A 14,335-nucleotide genomic window follows, 5' to 3' on the forward strand; every position below is an offset into this window, starting at 1 on the left:
CATTAACATGAGAGGACAAATTCTGTGTGATTCCAATTCTTCTAAATTTATTGAGACTTGTTTTATGGCCTAGCTTATACTTTATCTTCTTGACCACTCCATTACACTAGAAAAGATTTATATGCTACAATTGTTGCTTATAGTGGTTTATAAATATTAATTAGTTGGAGTTAGTTGTTGATCTTTTTCAAGACTTCTACATCCCTACTCATTTGCTGTTTTTTCCATGAAATATTCAACTGTCCTATAACTGTTACCAATCTCTTTGTTCTTTAAATTCTGTTAGTTTATATTTCATGTATTTTTGTAAGTTTTGATATTAGGTAAATGTATCCTTAGATTTGTGATGTCTTTCTTTCTGTTGTTGATTTAATGACTTTATGATGATTACTACAAAATGCCTTTGTTATATTTGTGAATACTGCACACTTTGAAAGCTACTTTAGTATGAATATAACTGGCCAGATTTCTAATGCTTAGAGCTTTCATGATAATCTTTTTAATATTTTTACTTTTAATGTGTATTTTATTTTAAATGTATATCTCTTCTTAATGGCACATTGTTTAATTTTGCTTTTTATTCACTTTTTCTGTTTTAATTGACTTGGTTATCTATCTATATTTAATGCGATTTTATGTGATTTGGACTAACTCTACCATTTTGCTATATGTTTCCTATTTTTTACATCATTTTTATTTTTCCCTTTGTCCACTTGTGATGATTAATTTTATGTGCTAATTTGAATAGCAGATGGGGTGCCCAGATAGTTGGTCAAACATTATTGACCAAATGTGTTCCAGAATTAGGCAACCATTATTCTGGATGTTTCTGTGAGGGAATTTTTCAATGGCATTAATATTTAAGCTAGCAGAATGAGTAGAGTAGATTGCCTTCCCTAATGAGGGTGGCCTTTATTAAATTAGGTAAAGGCCTGAGTAGAGTAAAAAGCTGACCCTGTCCTGCCTAGGAGGGAATTCCTCCTGCCTGACTGCCTTCTAACTGGAACACCAGCTTTTTCCTGTCTTTTAGCTGGAACTACATCATTAGCTTTCCTGGATCGTCAACTTGCAGACTGATCCTACAGAACTTGGGACTTGTCAGCCTCCATAACTGTGCAAGCCAATTCTTTATAATAAATCTCTCTCTTGATAGATAGATAAATAGATTGATTCTGTTTCTCTGGTGAATGCTAATACACCACCTATCCTGTATTCATTTGGCTTATTTGAGAAATGTTTTATAATTTGAATTTATCTCCTTTAAAGTCTTTTAGATATACTATCTATCTATCTATCTATTTTTCTGTCTGTATCTATTTATTTATTTATCGTAGTGGATGCTCTAGGATTCACAATGTGCATCTGGTAGATTCTATTTATGTTACTGAGACTTTCAGAGTTTTTTCCATTTCTTCTCCCTCTTTTCCTGTTTTTAATTAAACCTTCCTAATAATCACATTTTCTTCTCTTTGTATTTCTGGATCTTATGGAATATTTGTAAATCTGGCCTTTCATACTTTAAAGAGCTGAGCTTTTGTCGTTCCAGGTATCATACACATATAGGGTTATTATACTCAGTTGAATAAATAAATATCTCTTTCATCTATCAGAAATGAATTACCATAAAAATTTCCCAAATGTTACAAGTTATTTGAAATTTTGTCTATTTTCTCTCTCTTATGGTCTTCATATCCACCCACACTTGATTTTAATCCCATTACCATTCCCTTATTTTAAATTCTAACTTTGCAACTTTGACTTCTCTGCCACTGTAAGTTTCTGAATTTTCTTACCATCACATTGGAAGAGTTGCAATTCCAACAAAACAAAACAAATTGCAATAGATTCTTCACACTTTAAAAAAAATTATGTCCAATATGCCCCAAGCAAAGGCTGAACAGAAATTTTTGACAAGGTGCTGTCATTTCAAATGACATTTCAAATTATATTACATAGGTTTTTAAAACAGTTTACAATGGTATTGTCATATACAAAATTTTAGTTACACATATACACATATGTAAACTTACAATATTTTTAATGTTGCCAAGCCATTATTAAATATATTATACCTATTTAATGTGAGATGTCTCTGATGGCTTTGCTTCTGTTTGTTTGTAATTGAGCAGAGAACCTCAAGTCAATTATCCATTTCATACCTTTACATACCAGTTTCCACTAGCATCAGTCCTATCATTATCTTAATATGATTTTCAGTCACATTCAATAAAAATAAATGGCAGGATCATGTACTAGGAAAAGTCCTGAACTAAGCAGAAGAGTTTTTCATCCACTTCTGTTTTGTCTTGTCTGAGGACAGCTCCTTCACAATGATGGTTTATTCCTCTGTATCAGCTGCATGACCCTGCAACTCTTTCTCTAGAATTTTCTCTTATAAAACTATCCTGTACAATGTTGTCAGTAGAATCTTCCAGCACTTCAGAGTTGATCATGTCATTCTCCTGCTCTATCTAAAATAGTCTGTGACACATTTTTGCCTGCAGAATAAGATCCTAACTTCTGGTTCTGACATTGAAGAATGTGTACAATCTTGCCCCCAACTTCCCTGTGCAGTCTATTTTCCATTATAATATCTCCTGTTTCCTATGTTATATCCAAGGAAAACCCCCACCTTAAGTGTATTTCCCTGCACCATTTCCTTTGTTTATATTTTTCCCTAAGACTGGAATATTGTTCAAATTTCTTTTTGTCTTGAAAGGTTATTCTATCTTTCTTCTGATGAAGTATAAGCCGGATCTAGAACCTTTATTATACAGAAAAAAGCTGTTTTTAGCAAAAATGTAAATAAATAAATAAATAATAAAATGATATCAGACAATGAAAAGGAACAATTTATTGTTTCATAGAACTGAAAAATAACAGCAAAGTTTTCTCTAGCAACATCTGCCTCTAGATACCCAAACTATATTAGCAGTCCAAACTTCTCTTTGCCCCAATCTCTTTGCTCTTTTTTTTTTTTTTCCTAAATTGCTTTTACTCTCAGAAGAGCTCTGTCAATGTGATGGATTTGGAAGTTGCAGACTAATGGTCTCAGTAGTGTTTGTTTCTTCGAGAGCTAGACTTGGATCTCATTGGTTAGACTTGGGTCATGTGCTCATCTTAAAATAACCAATATGCCCAAGGGGATATACACTATTGATTGGTTTGACCCTTGGTCATGAGTTTATTTTTAGAACCAGAAAGTGGGATAGGGAAGGGACAGTGAATTTTACTTAGATAACATGGACTGAAGGTTGGTTAGAGATGATTCCTCAAAAGAGAACCAGAATGCTATTACTAGAAAGGAAAATAGATTAAAGTAGAAGGCAGAGTCTGTTATGGATGGCTTTTCATATCACTGAGGAGAAATAATGCCTTCATGTCTCTTACGATATGAGGTATTCACTCAGGTAATACATCCTATTCTACTGCTATTATAACATATAATTAACATTTACATTTCTTTTTGGGTGTATGACTTTTAAAAAAATTGTATATAACCTTCACTCTAACATTTTATTTAGGCACTTAGAGCATATTTAGTCATTGAATAATATTTTATTAATTTAAAGTTTTGTAATACTTTTAGTTAACAATGAATAATCTTAACTGATAATTATTGCATAAATATATTAAAATTCCTATTGTAAAGATGGACCACAGCAGCATGTTGACTTCCATATTTCTTCTGTTAGGAAGCATATGATACCCTTGACCTTCTTTTCCAGCAAAAGTTAGTTGCTTGCAAACTTTAAGGAAGCGCCAGCAATAATTGTATTTTGAATGAATGAGAGAATAAGCTTATCATGATTGGTATGAGTTTCATGTGAGATTTTATTTTCTATTAGAGCTAGTTATAAGAGTAATGGCTTGTAGGCCGGGCACGGTGGCTCACGCCTGTAATCCTAGCTCTCTGGGAGGCCGAGGCGGGCGGATTGCTCGAGGTCAGGAGTTCAAAACCAGCCTGAGCAAGAGCGAGACCCCATCTCTACTATAAATAGAAAGAAATTAATTGGCCAACTAATATATATATAAAAAATTAGCCAGGCATGGTGGCGAATGCCTGTAGTCCCAGCTACTTGGGAGGCTGAGGCAGGAGGATTGCTTGAGCCAGGAGTTTGAGGTTGCTGTGAGCTAGGCTGACGCCACGGCACTCACTCTAGCCTGGGCAACAAAGCGAGACTCTGTCTCAAAAAAAAAAAAAAAAAAAAAAAAAAAGAGTAATGGCTTGTGAAAATATGTGGCATTCAGAGAACATTATGATAAAATAGTAGCTGGTATGAGACATAGTGAAAAAATAATAATAATAGCTGACTTGATTGTATGGAAAAAACATTGGTTAATGAGACTATCTACTAGAGAATTCTTGGTTTGCCTTGGTATAATTATTAATGGTCCTCCTTGTTCCTTTCAAAAATGCCCTGGGTTTTAAGGACAATTTATGGTGAGTCTATTTAAGCAGCATTCTTGAATCCACAAGTCACAAAGACACCCTTTGTACCAGACGGCTCCAACTCTAAAAAGAATGAAACAATATTTTTATCTCCCTGGCCTGTAATTGATCTATATGAACTAATAAGAGCCAATTCTCTAGTTCACATGTGAGAATCTTGAGAATCTTTGTAAAATTATAAGTTTTTACTTATCTATTTTTGAGCATTATTTGATGGATGATTTAATTTGCTGTTATCAAATATTGGAATATTTTTGTCATTCTTTATATTTTCTGATATAAATATATTTCTAAAAAGGAATTACTAAAAGGAATTTCTAAAAAGTCTTAATTTATAAGACTTCTTTCTCTACTTTCCAAGTGAAATACTGGGTCAATAAGCTGTTTTTTTAACATGAGAATGCCAATATTGTGTTCTTAAAATGAATTTACACGTTTTCTTCCATCTTTATTGAGGTATAACTGACAAATAAGAATTGTATATATTTAAGGTGTACAACATGATGAGTTTATATACATACACATTGTGAAATGATTGCCACCAAAAAATCTAATTAACATATCCATCACTACGCATAGTTATTCTTTTTTTGGCGTGCGTAAGTACACTTAAGATCTACTGTTTCAGTAAATTTCAAGTAAACTGTGCGGATGAGGGAAAACTTGCCCTTTCCCCTGAAAGTTTGTTAAAAGATCAAATCACAATTAAGGCAGATTAATAAAAGAAGGAGGTTTATTTACTGTGCACACAGGGAGAATTAATGTCAATCATTATGCTGTAAGTTAGATCTCCAGAATTCACTCATCTCATAACCAAAAGTTGTACCCTTTGAACAAAATCTCTCCATTTCCCGCACACCTCAGACCCTGGAAACCATCATTCTATGACTCTGCTTTTATGATTTTTATGCCTTTAGATTTCACACGTAGGTTTACAAGTTTTAAAGGAAATGGATATGGAATGTTATTTTTTCTCTGAGTTGTGCTGGTATAAAAATGTTAATGCGGAAACGAAGGTAGATATTTAAAATGCATTTTAAATGATCACTTTATCTGATTCTGTTTTCAAGAAAAATGAGAACAAAGAGGAGGCCTCAAGGTCATTAATACCACTTTCTACAGCTTGTTCTTATCTGTTCAGATGATCACTAGAAGCAAAGGAATTCCATTTTGTAAGTACTCAAAATAGAAGAAGAGTATTTGTCATAACATTTACTTAAACACCCAATCATAGGCATGTGAATATGAAATGTGAAATGAGCTTGACTAAAAGGTAAATCTGTAAGTGGAAATTGTTTACAAAATCTTAGTGAAAGTACATGAATGATTAAAATCTAAGGATTACTCAAATCATTTCATATCCAATATTTCTCATTTGGTGAGGGTTTTATTTATCACATTGTTAATTATTATTAAGCGCAAAAGATAACAATCTATCAAAATGTGTTTTATTAAAACATAATCAAGTGATTCTGCACTCCAAGAATTTTAGTGTTCCTAATGAGCAGAAACCACAAAAACATTGGACTGAGCTTGATGTAGCTGTAGCTAAAATGGGCTTCTGCTGTCCTAACATATTTTACTTATACCTGTATTACTTAGACTTTAAGAAAAGAATTCATGTTGGACTATATTTAGTTGGAGCCATAAGTACTCCCTAAGAGGGAAGAACAGATTTTCTAAAAGGGATAATACCCTGTTATTCTTAAATACTATACCAGTGGGCCTTAAACTAAAGGTTAAAAAAAAAAATTCTCCTAGCTTTCAATTTGGAGACAATGTGGTCTAGGTGATAAGCAGAGGGAGATTGAGGCCATGTCTATAGCCTTGGATGAGGAGTGCATGACTCTGGAACTGAAGGAAGTACTAAGACAGAGATGATCTTGAGAGCGGTTGGTGCCCATGTGGTAATTTTGAGTTATCTTCCAGAAGATAGTAGCCTTTTATTATTCCTGAACATTCCGTGAAGTCTCATTATCAGTCACTGTGGCATCTCTGCTGAACTCTGGGGAATTAAAGAGAAGGGCCTACCTCATAGGCCCTGTTTCGAAGACAGGGATAGATCCTTCTTACCTACCTCAAAAAGTCTTCAGGGCAGCCACAGAGAGAGGCAGTAATCTTGTGGGGATCAAAATGGCAAACCGGCAATGAGGCTAAGCCATGGCGGCAGAGAAGCCATTACTGACTTTCCGTGGAAGGCAGTATGTGCTCATCCCAGAAATGACTGGGAAACTCTCTGAGGAAAGTTATGCCGACCCAAAAAATAAAAACAAAAAAGATGGAAACTTGAATATTAAGTCAAAAAATTTAAGCCTTTTTCTCTTCCCAAATAATAATTTAAGTTTTAATAGATTAATGTGCATTTTGATTTTGAAGCTTCAGTCTTACATCTGGAAATATGTCTGGAAATATGCTCTCTCATGTAGTGTTCTATAGCATTAAAAAACCAGCTATGAATGTGAATGCATAATAGAAACGGAGTTCTTTCATCTCATTCAGAAGATCAGTGCAGAGCCAGTGTATGGTGTTTTACCACTGGAGGGATGAAGGTTGGGCTCCTCCTGCAGAGCTTCAAGCCTCTGGTTCTGAATAACTGAAAGAAACTCTCCATCACCACTGGGCTATTAGAAGTAGTTCCCCATAGGAAGCTTCAGAAGGACACCATTTAGCCCAGGCTTTGGAACAGCTTTATACGTTGTTAAAGAAATAAAAATATTAAAAGATTAAGATGGCATTGAAGAAAAGCATATTTAACATCTGTCACAGAAATTCTTAGGTGATTACAGGGATTCTGTTTCCTCTAGGTATAGTATTTTCAAAGACACATATATTTTTTGCCTATTGTACATGACATTTTCATACATAGGCCATAAATTTGGGTACGAAGTACAAAAAGTGTTTTCCTTATGATACTTGGTGTAGAATGTTCTAGAATTGTATGCTGTAATTACCTACATGAGAGTACTGTTGGTGAAACAAGCTAATAAATTACCAAGACGCTATAAAAATGTAATTCAGAAGTTTAAAATTGTGATAGTTTAATTTTTAAAATTGTGAGAGATATTTTTATAAAAAACTGTACTAAGTTATTAAATAATCTAAGTCAAATTTAGGACTACAACATGTAGTGAGGGTGGAATAGAAAGAAAGTTCAGTTGGTGTAATTAGCAAAGAGGATGGTGGTAGCAGATGAAGTTAGAAAGATGAGGAGGGGTCAGTCAGAAAATGTAAAGCCTTCTAGGTGATGGTCAGAAGTTTACATTTTGTTGTAATTATAGTGAAAGACCATCTAAAGACTTTAAACAGAGAAGTTATGATAAATACAAACCACTGTCTATTAATATTCTCTCTCTCTGTCTCTCTTTCTCTGTGTCTGTCTCTCTCTCTCTCTCCCCCATTTGGTAGCAGAACTTCCATGTATTAGATGTATGGTTACTGAGATTTCCCAACCTCTCTTACAGGTAGCTTTGGACATGGGAATTTATTCCAGTGTCTTATAAGCTAAAGTGATGTGAGCAACCCAGATCATCTTAAAGTTGAAGATGTTTGCTCTGAACTTCTTTTCTCCCTTCCTATAGGGTGGACTGAAAAGTGAAAATGAACTGGTTTAAGCATGCAGATGAGAACACCACCATGATAAAGAGGAGACCAATAAATGGAAGGAATCTGGGATCTTTGAATGACTTTAAATTGCAGTTTCTTTGCCTACCCTGTGTGTCAACGACCTTTACGCTTCTATTTTATTAATATTTAGGACATTATATTCTGGAAGGTTTTGTTTTATTTTCCTTCTTCTTCTGTGCTTTATTTTGTTTTTCTTACAGAAGCACAATGTAATTTGACTTTTGTTAATTTTTAAAATAGTTTTACTGAGACCTAATTCATAAACTATATAATTCATCCATTTAAAAGTGTACAATCCAATGATCTTTAGTATACTCACATATATATGCAACCTTGACTACAGTCAATTTTAGAACATTTCCACCACCTCAAACATGTTTTCAAAGTTCATACATATTGTAGCATGTATCAGTATTTTATTTCTTTTTATGGCTGAACAATAAAAACACATTTTGCTTGTCCATTCATCTGTTGATAGATTTTGGGCTTACTTCACCTTTTTGGATATTATAAACAATGACCGTATAAATATTCATGTACAAGTTTTTGTGTAGATTTGTTTTCATTTCTCTTGGGTATACGCCTAAAACTGGAATTGCTGGGTCATATAATAACTCTATAGAAGCTACCAGGCTGTTTTTCCAAATGGTTGTGTCATTTTACATTCATGCCAACAGCGTGTGAGGCTTCTCATTTCTCCACACCCTCATCAAAACTTATTACTGTCTGATTTTTGATTGTAGTCATTCTAGTGGTTGTATCTTGCTGAGGTTTTGATTTGCAGTTCTCTGATAACTGATGATGTTTAGCATCATTTTATGTGTTTATTGGCCATTTGTATATATTTCTTGGGAAGATGTTTCTATCCTTTGTCCATTTTTAAACTGGGTTATATGTCTTTTTACTATAAAGTTGTAAAGGTTTATATATATATATCTATTATATATATATACACATATACACATACTCTAGATTTGAGTCTTTTATTAGATATACAATTTGCAAATATTTTACTTTTATTCTTTGTGTTGTCTTTTACCCTCTTGATGGTGTCCTTTTAAATACATTTTTTAATTGCTAAAGAACAATTTATCTATTTTTGTTCTTGTCGTTTTGTATTTTTGGTGTCATGTCTAAGATTCATTTGTCAAATCCCAAATTATGATGGTTTAGCCAATATGTTTTCTGCAACTAGTTGTATAGTTTTAGCTCTTAAATTTAGATTTTGATATATTTTGAGTTAATTTCCATATATGATGTGAGGTAAGGATCTACCTCATTGTTTTGCATGTGATTATCCAGTTATTCAAGCACTATTTGTTGAAAAAAACTATTTTTCTCCCATTGGACAATCTTAATACCCTTATTCAAAAATTAATCATAAATATGTGGATTTATTCTGAACTCTTATTTCTATCCCATAGGTATACATGTCTATCCACATGCTGGTACCATAGTATCTTGATCATCATTGTTTCATAATAAGTTCTGAAATCAGGAAAATGAGCACTTCTTCTTCCACTCTCTCTGTTCCCCCTCCTCCTCCTCCTCCTCCTCTTCCTCCTCCTCCTTCTCCAAGATTGATTTGGCTATCCTGGGTCACTTGCAATTTCATAGTATTTTAGAAGCAACCTGTCAATTTCTACAAAGAAGTCAGCTGGGATTCTAAAAGAGATTGCATTGAACCTATAGATCAGTATGGAGAGTATTGGCATCTTAACAAAATCTTTCAATTCAAGAACATGGAATGTTTTTCCAATAACATACATTTTTAAAAATTTCTTTTGATGATGGTTTATACTTCTCAGAGTAGACCTTTTGTACTCCTTTTTGAAAAAAATTATTCCTATGTATTTTATTCTTTTTGATACTATCATAAATGTAATTGATTTTTTCATTTCATTTCTGGGTTGTCCATTTCAAGTATCAAGAAATACAATTGATTTTAATATATTGATCTTGTATCCTGAAAACTTGCTGGATTCATTTATTAGTTCTAGTAGTTTTTTTCCCCACTTGATTTATTAAAATTTTCTATGTACACTATCATGACATCTGTAAATAGGTATACTTTTACTGCTTTCTTTGCAATATGAATGCCTTTTTTTTTCTTTTTCTTGTCTAATTTACCTGGAAGAATCTCTATTAAAACGTTGAATAGAAGTGGTGGGAGAAAACATCTTATTCCTGATCTTTATGGGAAAGCATCACCATGAGATATGATGCTACTGTGGGCTTTTTGTAAATACCCTTATCTGGTTGGAGATATTCCCTCCTATTCCTACTTTGTTGAGTGTTTTTATTATATAGAAATTGAAATGCTGTACAAATTTATATGTCATTCTTGTTCAGGGTCCATGCTAATCTTCCCTGTATTGTTCCAATTTTAGTATATGTGCTGCCAGAGTGAGTGCAATATAATATGGTTTTAATTCCTTTGCATGTTTAAAGCTTATTCAATTTTATGAGTGATTGTCTTTTTGTTTTTATTTTGGCATATTATGGGGGTACAGATTTTAAGGTTTCAATAAATGCCCATTTCCCCCCCTCCCCCCAAAAGTCTGAGTCTCCATCATGACCATCCCCCAGATGGTGCACATCTCATTCATTATGTATGTATATACCCGCCCCCCTCCCCCCTCCCGCCTGCCCAATACCCTATTACTGTAGCACCTATGTGTCCACTTAGGTGCTACTCAGTTAATACCAGTTTGCTGGAGAATATATCTGGTGCTTGTTTTTCCATTCTTGGGATACTTCACTTAGTAGTATGGGTTCCAGCTCTAACCAGGAAAATATAAGATGTGCTATATCACCATTGTTTCTTAGAGCTGAATAGTACTCCATGGTATACATATACCACATTTTATTAATCCATTCTTGGATTGATGGGCACTTGGGCTGTTTCCACAGCCTTGCAATTATGAATTGTGCTGCTATAAACATTCGAGTGCAGGTGTCTTTTTTGTAGAGTATCACTGGATCGTTTGGGTAGATGCCCAGCAATGGGATTGCTGGATCAAATGGTAGATTCACTTGTATCGCTTTAAGGTATCTCCATATTGCTTTCCACAGAGGTTGAACTAGTTTGCAGTCCCACCAGCAGTGTAGGAGTGTTCCTCTCTCTCTGCAACCACGATAGTCATGAAAGTAAACAGACAACCTACAGAATGGGAGAAAATTTTTGCATCCTATGCATCCGATAAGGGACTGATAACTAGAATATACTTAGAACTCACGAAAATTAGGAAGAAAAAATCAAATAACCCCATTAAAAAGTGGGCAAAGGACTTGAATAGAAATTTTTCTAAGGAAGACAGAAGAATGGCCAACAAACATATGAAGAAATGCTCAACATCTCTAATCATCAGGGAAATGCAAATCAAAACCACAATGAGATATCACTTAACCCCAGTGAGAATGGCCTTTATCGAGTGATTGTCTTTTTACTCTTCCATTTTCTCCACTAGAAGATAAACTCCTTTACAGCAGGACTCAAGTCACCTGGCCATTATCATGTCTCTAGTAGCTAGCTCTTTGAGGTCACATTTTAGATGTTCAACAAATATATTTATCAGTATTAATTAATGGATATTCAGAAGCATGTAGAATGAGCTTTAATTGATTGAATCATTGGAAGATCATGTTAGCTTTCTATTTCTGTCATTAATATATTATATGGCCCTGTAAAAACAATCCCTTCTTCAAGTTTTTTTTCATCTGTAACTTGTGTTTGAGGCTAGATAATCTATAGGTTACTTTAGTGCTCTGATGTCCCTTTTTTAATGCAATTGTTTTATTTATTCTTCATTTTAGTATTCATTTTATAACTTGTAAAGAGGCCACTGTTTTTGCTATATTAGGGAATACAAAAAAAGATAGAAAAAAAATTTCATGTATTCATTATGTGCTTTTGACTCCATCATGCCATATCTTTATAAAAATTTAATATCACCTAAGTGCATGATTAGCGTTCCTATGTGTACCAATGAAGCAATGGAGGATCAGATATAATCTATTTTGCATAATAACAGATCAAGGACATACGCCCACAACAATGCTTTTTTTATTATATTATAGTGCCTCTCTCTGATAGATAACAAGGGGAGAATGTCCTGTTAGATATACATTTAGACAGAATAAAGAGTATGTTTAGAGAAAGAGTAATTTCTCCATTGATGTCCTTGACTCTAGTTTAGAATATTTGAAGGCCAGGTGTGGTAGTTCATGCCTGTAATACTAGCACTTTGGGAGGCCAAGGAGAGACGATTGCTTGAAGTCAGGAGTACGAGATTAGCCTAAGCAAGAGCGAGACCCCTATCTCTACAAACAATAGAAAAATTAGCCAGGCATGATGGTACATGCCTGTAGTCCCAGCTACTCAGGAGGCTGAGGCAGGAGAATTGCTTAAGCCCAGGAATTTAAGGTTGCATTGAGCTATGATGATACCACTGCACTCTAGCCGGGGCAACAGAGTAAGACCCTGTCTCAAAAAAACACAAACAAAAAAAACTTTGACTTTCCAAACTGTAGGTTAAATGAAAAAAATTAAAGGGTTTTCCTAACTGCAAAGTTAAAATACATATATTTTTTATTACTCATACATGTTTTTGTAAGAAAAGCATACATATTTGAATATTTCTTTCTTAGAAATACTAATTTTTAAGGGTTAGCTTCCTCAGTCACAATTTTTAAATGGATTTCTTAATAAGTATTTAAACATTGGAGGAATTCCCTCTGAGAGACCATTCATAAGATTCAATTTTTAGAAAATGATAAACTCTTCCTTCCTTTATATTTAAATTATTTTCTAAACCTTCCAAATATCCCAAAGGAACAACATGGCCTAAAAGAAGGCATTAACCAAATTACTAAAGGTTATAGATTTTTAGATCTTAATGGAACAAGCTAAATTTACAGACTTTTGTCTGAGTGGACCTGGAACTACTTTATCTATTTTTTTTATCTGGATCACCAGGGACTTTGTTTAACATATTAAAAAAAAAACTTCAAAATGATTTCGTTATACTCCCTTTACAATTCAAAATGAAGTGTGCCACCCAGGTATTTTATTACATTATTGGTAAAAACTCCATATTATAGAATCAAGAAAATAATTAACTCATTGCTTAAAAAAAAATCAAACAAACAAACAAACACAAACAAACAAAAACCAGTATCCAAAGTTTGTTACTTTAAAAGTCATACAAAAGCCTTTCCCGCTAGCGTGCCTATTATCTGATAAGATAGACTTTGAAACTATTTCATTACACTTTTCTCTTCATATTGATTGCTATTGCTCATAAAGGTTAATTTTTTGTTATTAAAAAAATGGATGTAAAAAATATAAAAAAACCTTCTGTCTTAAAAGGATTTTTGCCCTGGCTGACATCTCTTTCTTATTGCATCTGGAGAACAGTCCCTTGCTGATATTCTTTGTTGTTCCTGCTCATCACATTTGGGTCATTGACAGAGCGGAAGTTTTCTTTTAACACATCTTAGATGTCACTTCTGCTGCCTTTCCCTCACTATCGTTTTCAAGACTTTCACACTAAAACACATGGCTTATCTTTCTGTGTTTCCCCTTGCACCTTCCTGTAAGATTTTCTCACTTCTTAGCTGGCTATTAAGACCATCTGTTTTTGCCAGAGGCTTCTCAGTTTCCTCTTCTGAGTGGAAACCACCAAAGGACCTAATTGACTTAGGTAATTAGCAAGCCATTCTGTGTCTCCTAGGGGTGAAAGTGGGCCCTTTGCCTTGTTTCAATTGCTCTACCAAGGAAGAAGAACAAGGGGTTCCCAGGCCCCCATCTTGATCCTGTCCCACTTTGATCCTGCCCTGAGCTACTGCCATATCTGGGGAGGAGGGAAGACCCAACCCATCTGCCAATCAACTTAGCGCACCAGCTGCAAAAGAATGCCTAGGACTCTCTGGCCCACCGGCCAAGTGCCATAGGTACCAGAGTCCGGAAATTGACCTAGAACAATCCGAATGCATGGTAATGCAACTCCCAACTGTCCAAACAAAGGGGCTCTATGGTGATGTCTGAGCCACTCGGGAGGTCCCAATCCGAGTACTATAAAACATGACACAGACCATAACCAACCCCCCCCTTTTATGCACCCTTCCTTTTGCTCTCCCTTTGCTGTGACAGTGGGCCCTGTCTGTCATCTGTGGCGTAGGTATCACGCTCTGTAAACCTGTATCTTGCTGAAAATGTGCCCCTTTATTCACTGACTCTAAAACACCCTGCTGAAA

General features: G+C 34.4%; 1 non-coding gene across 1 annotated transcript; it reads right to left on the bottom strand.

The window, feature by feature from the left end:
• Positions 1-10,384: 10,384 nt before the first annotated feature.
• Positions 10,385-10,491, bottom strand: LOC142864758 (U6 spliceosomal RNA). Its single transcript, XR_012915105.1, has one exon. It is a non-coding gene; the product is annotated as a U6 spliceosomal RNA (small nuclear RNA).
• Between the last annotated feature and the right edge of the window lie 3,844 nt (positions 10,492-14,335).

The sequence above is a fragment of the Microcebus murinus genome, chromosome 26 (assembly GCF_040939455.1).
Source record: "Microcebus murinus isolate Inina chromosome 26, M.murinus_Inina_mat1.0, whole genome shotgun sequence".
Taxonomy (NCBI): Eukaryota; Metazoa; Chordata; class Mammalia; order Primates; family Cheirogaleidae; genus Microcebus; species Microcebus murinus.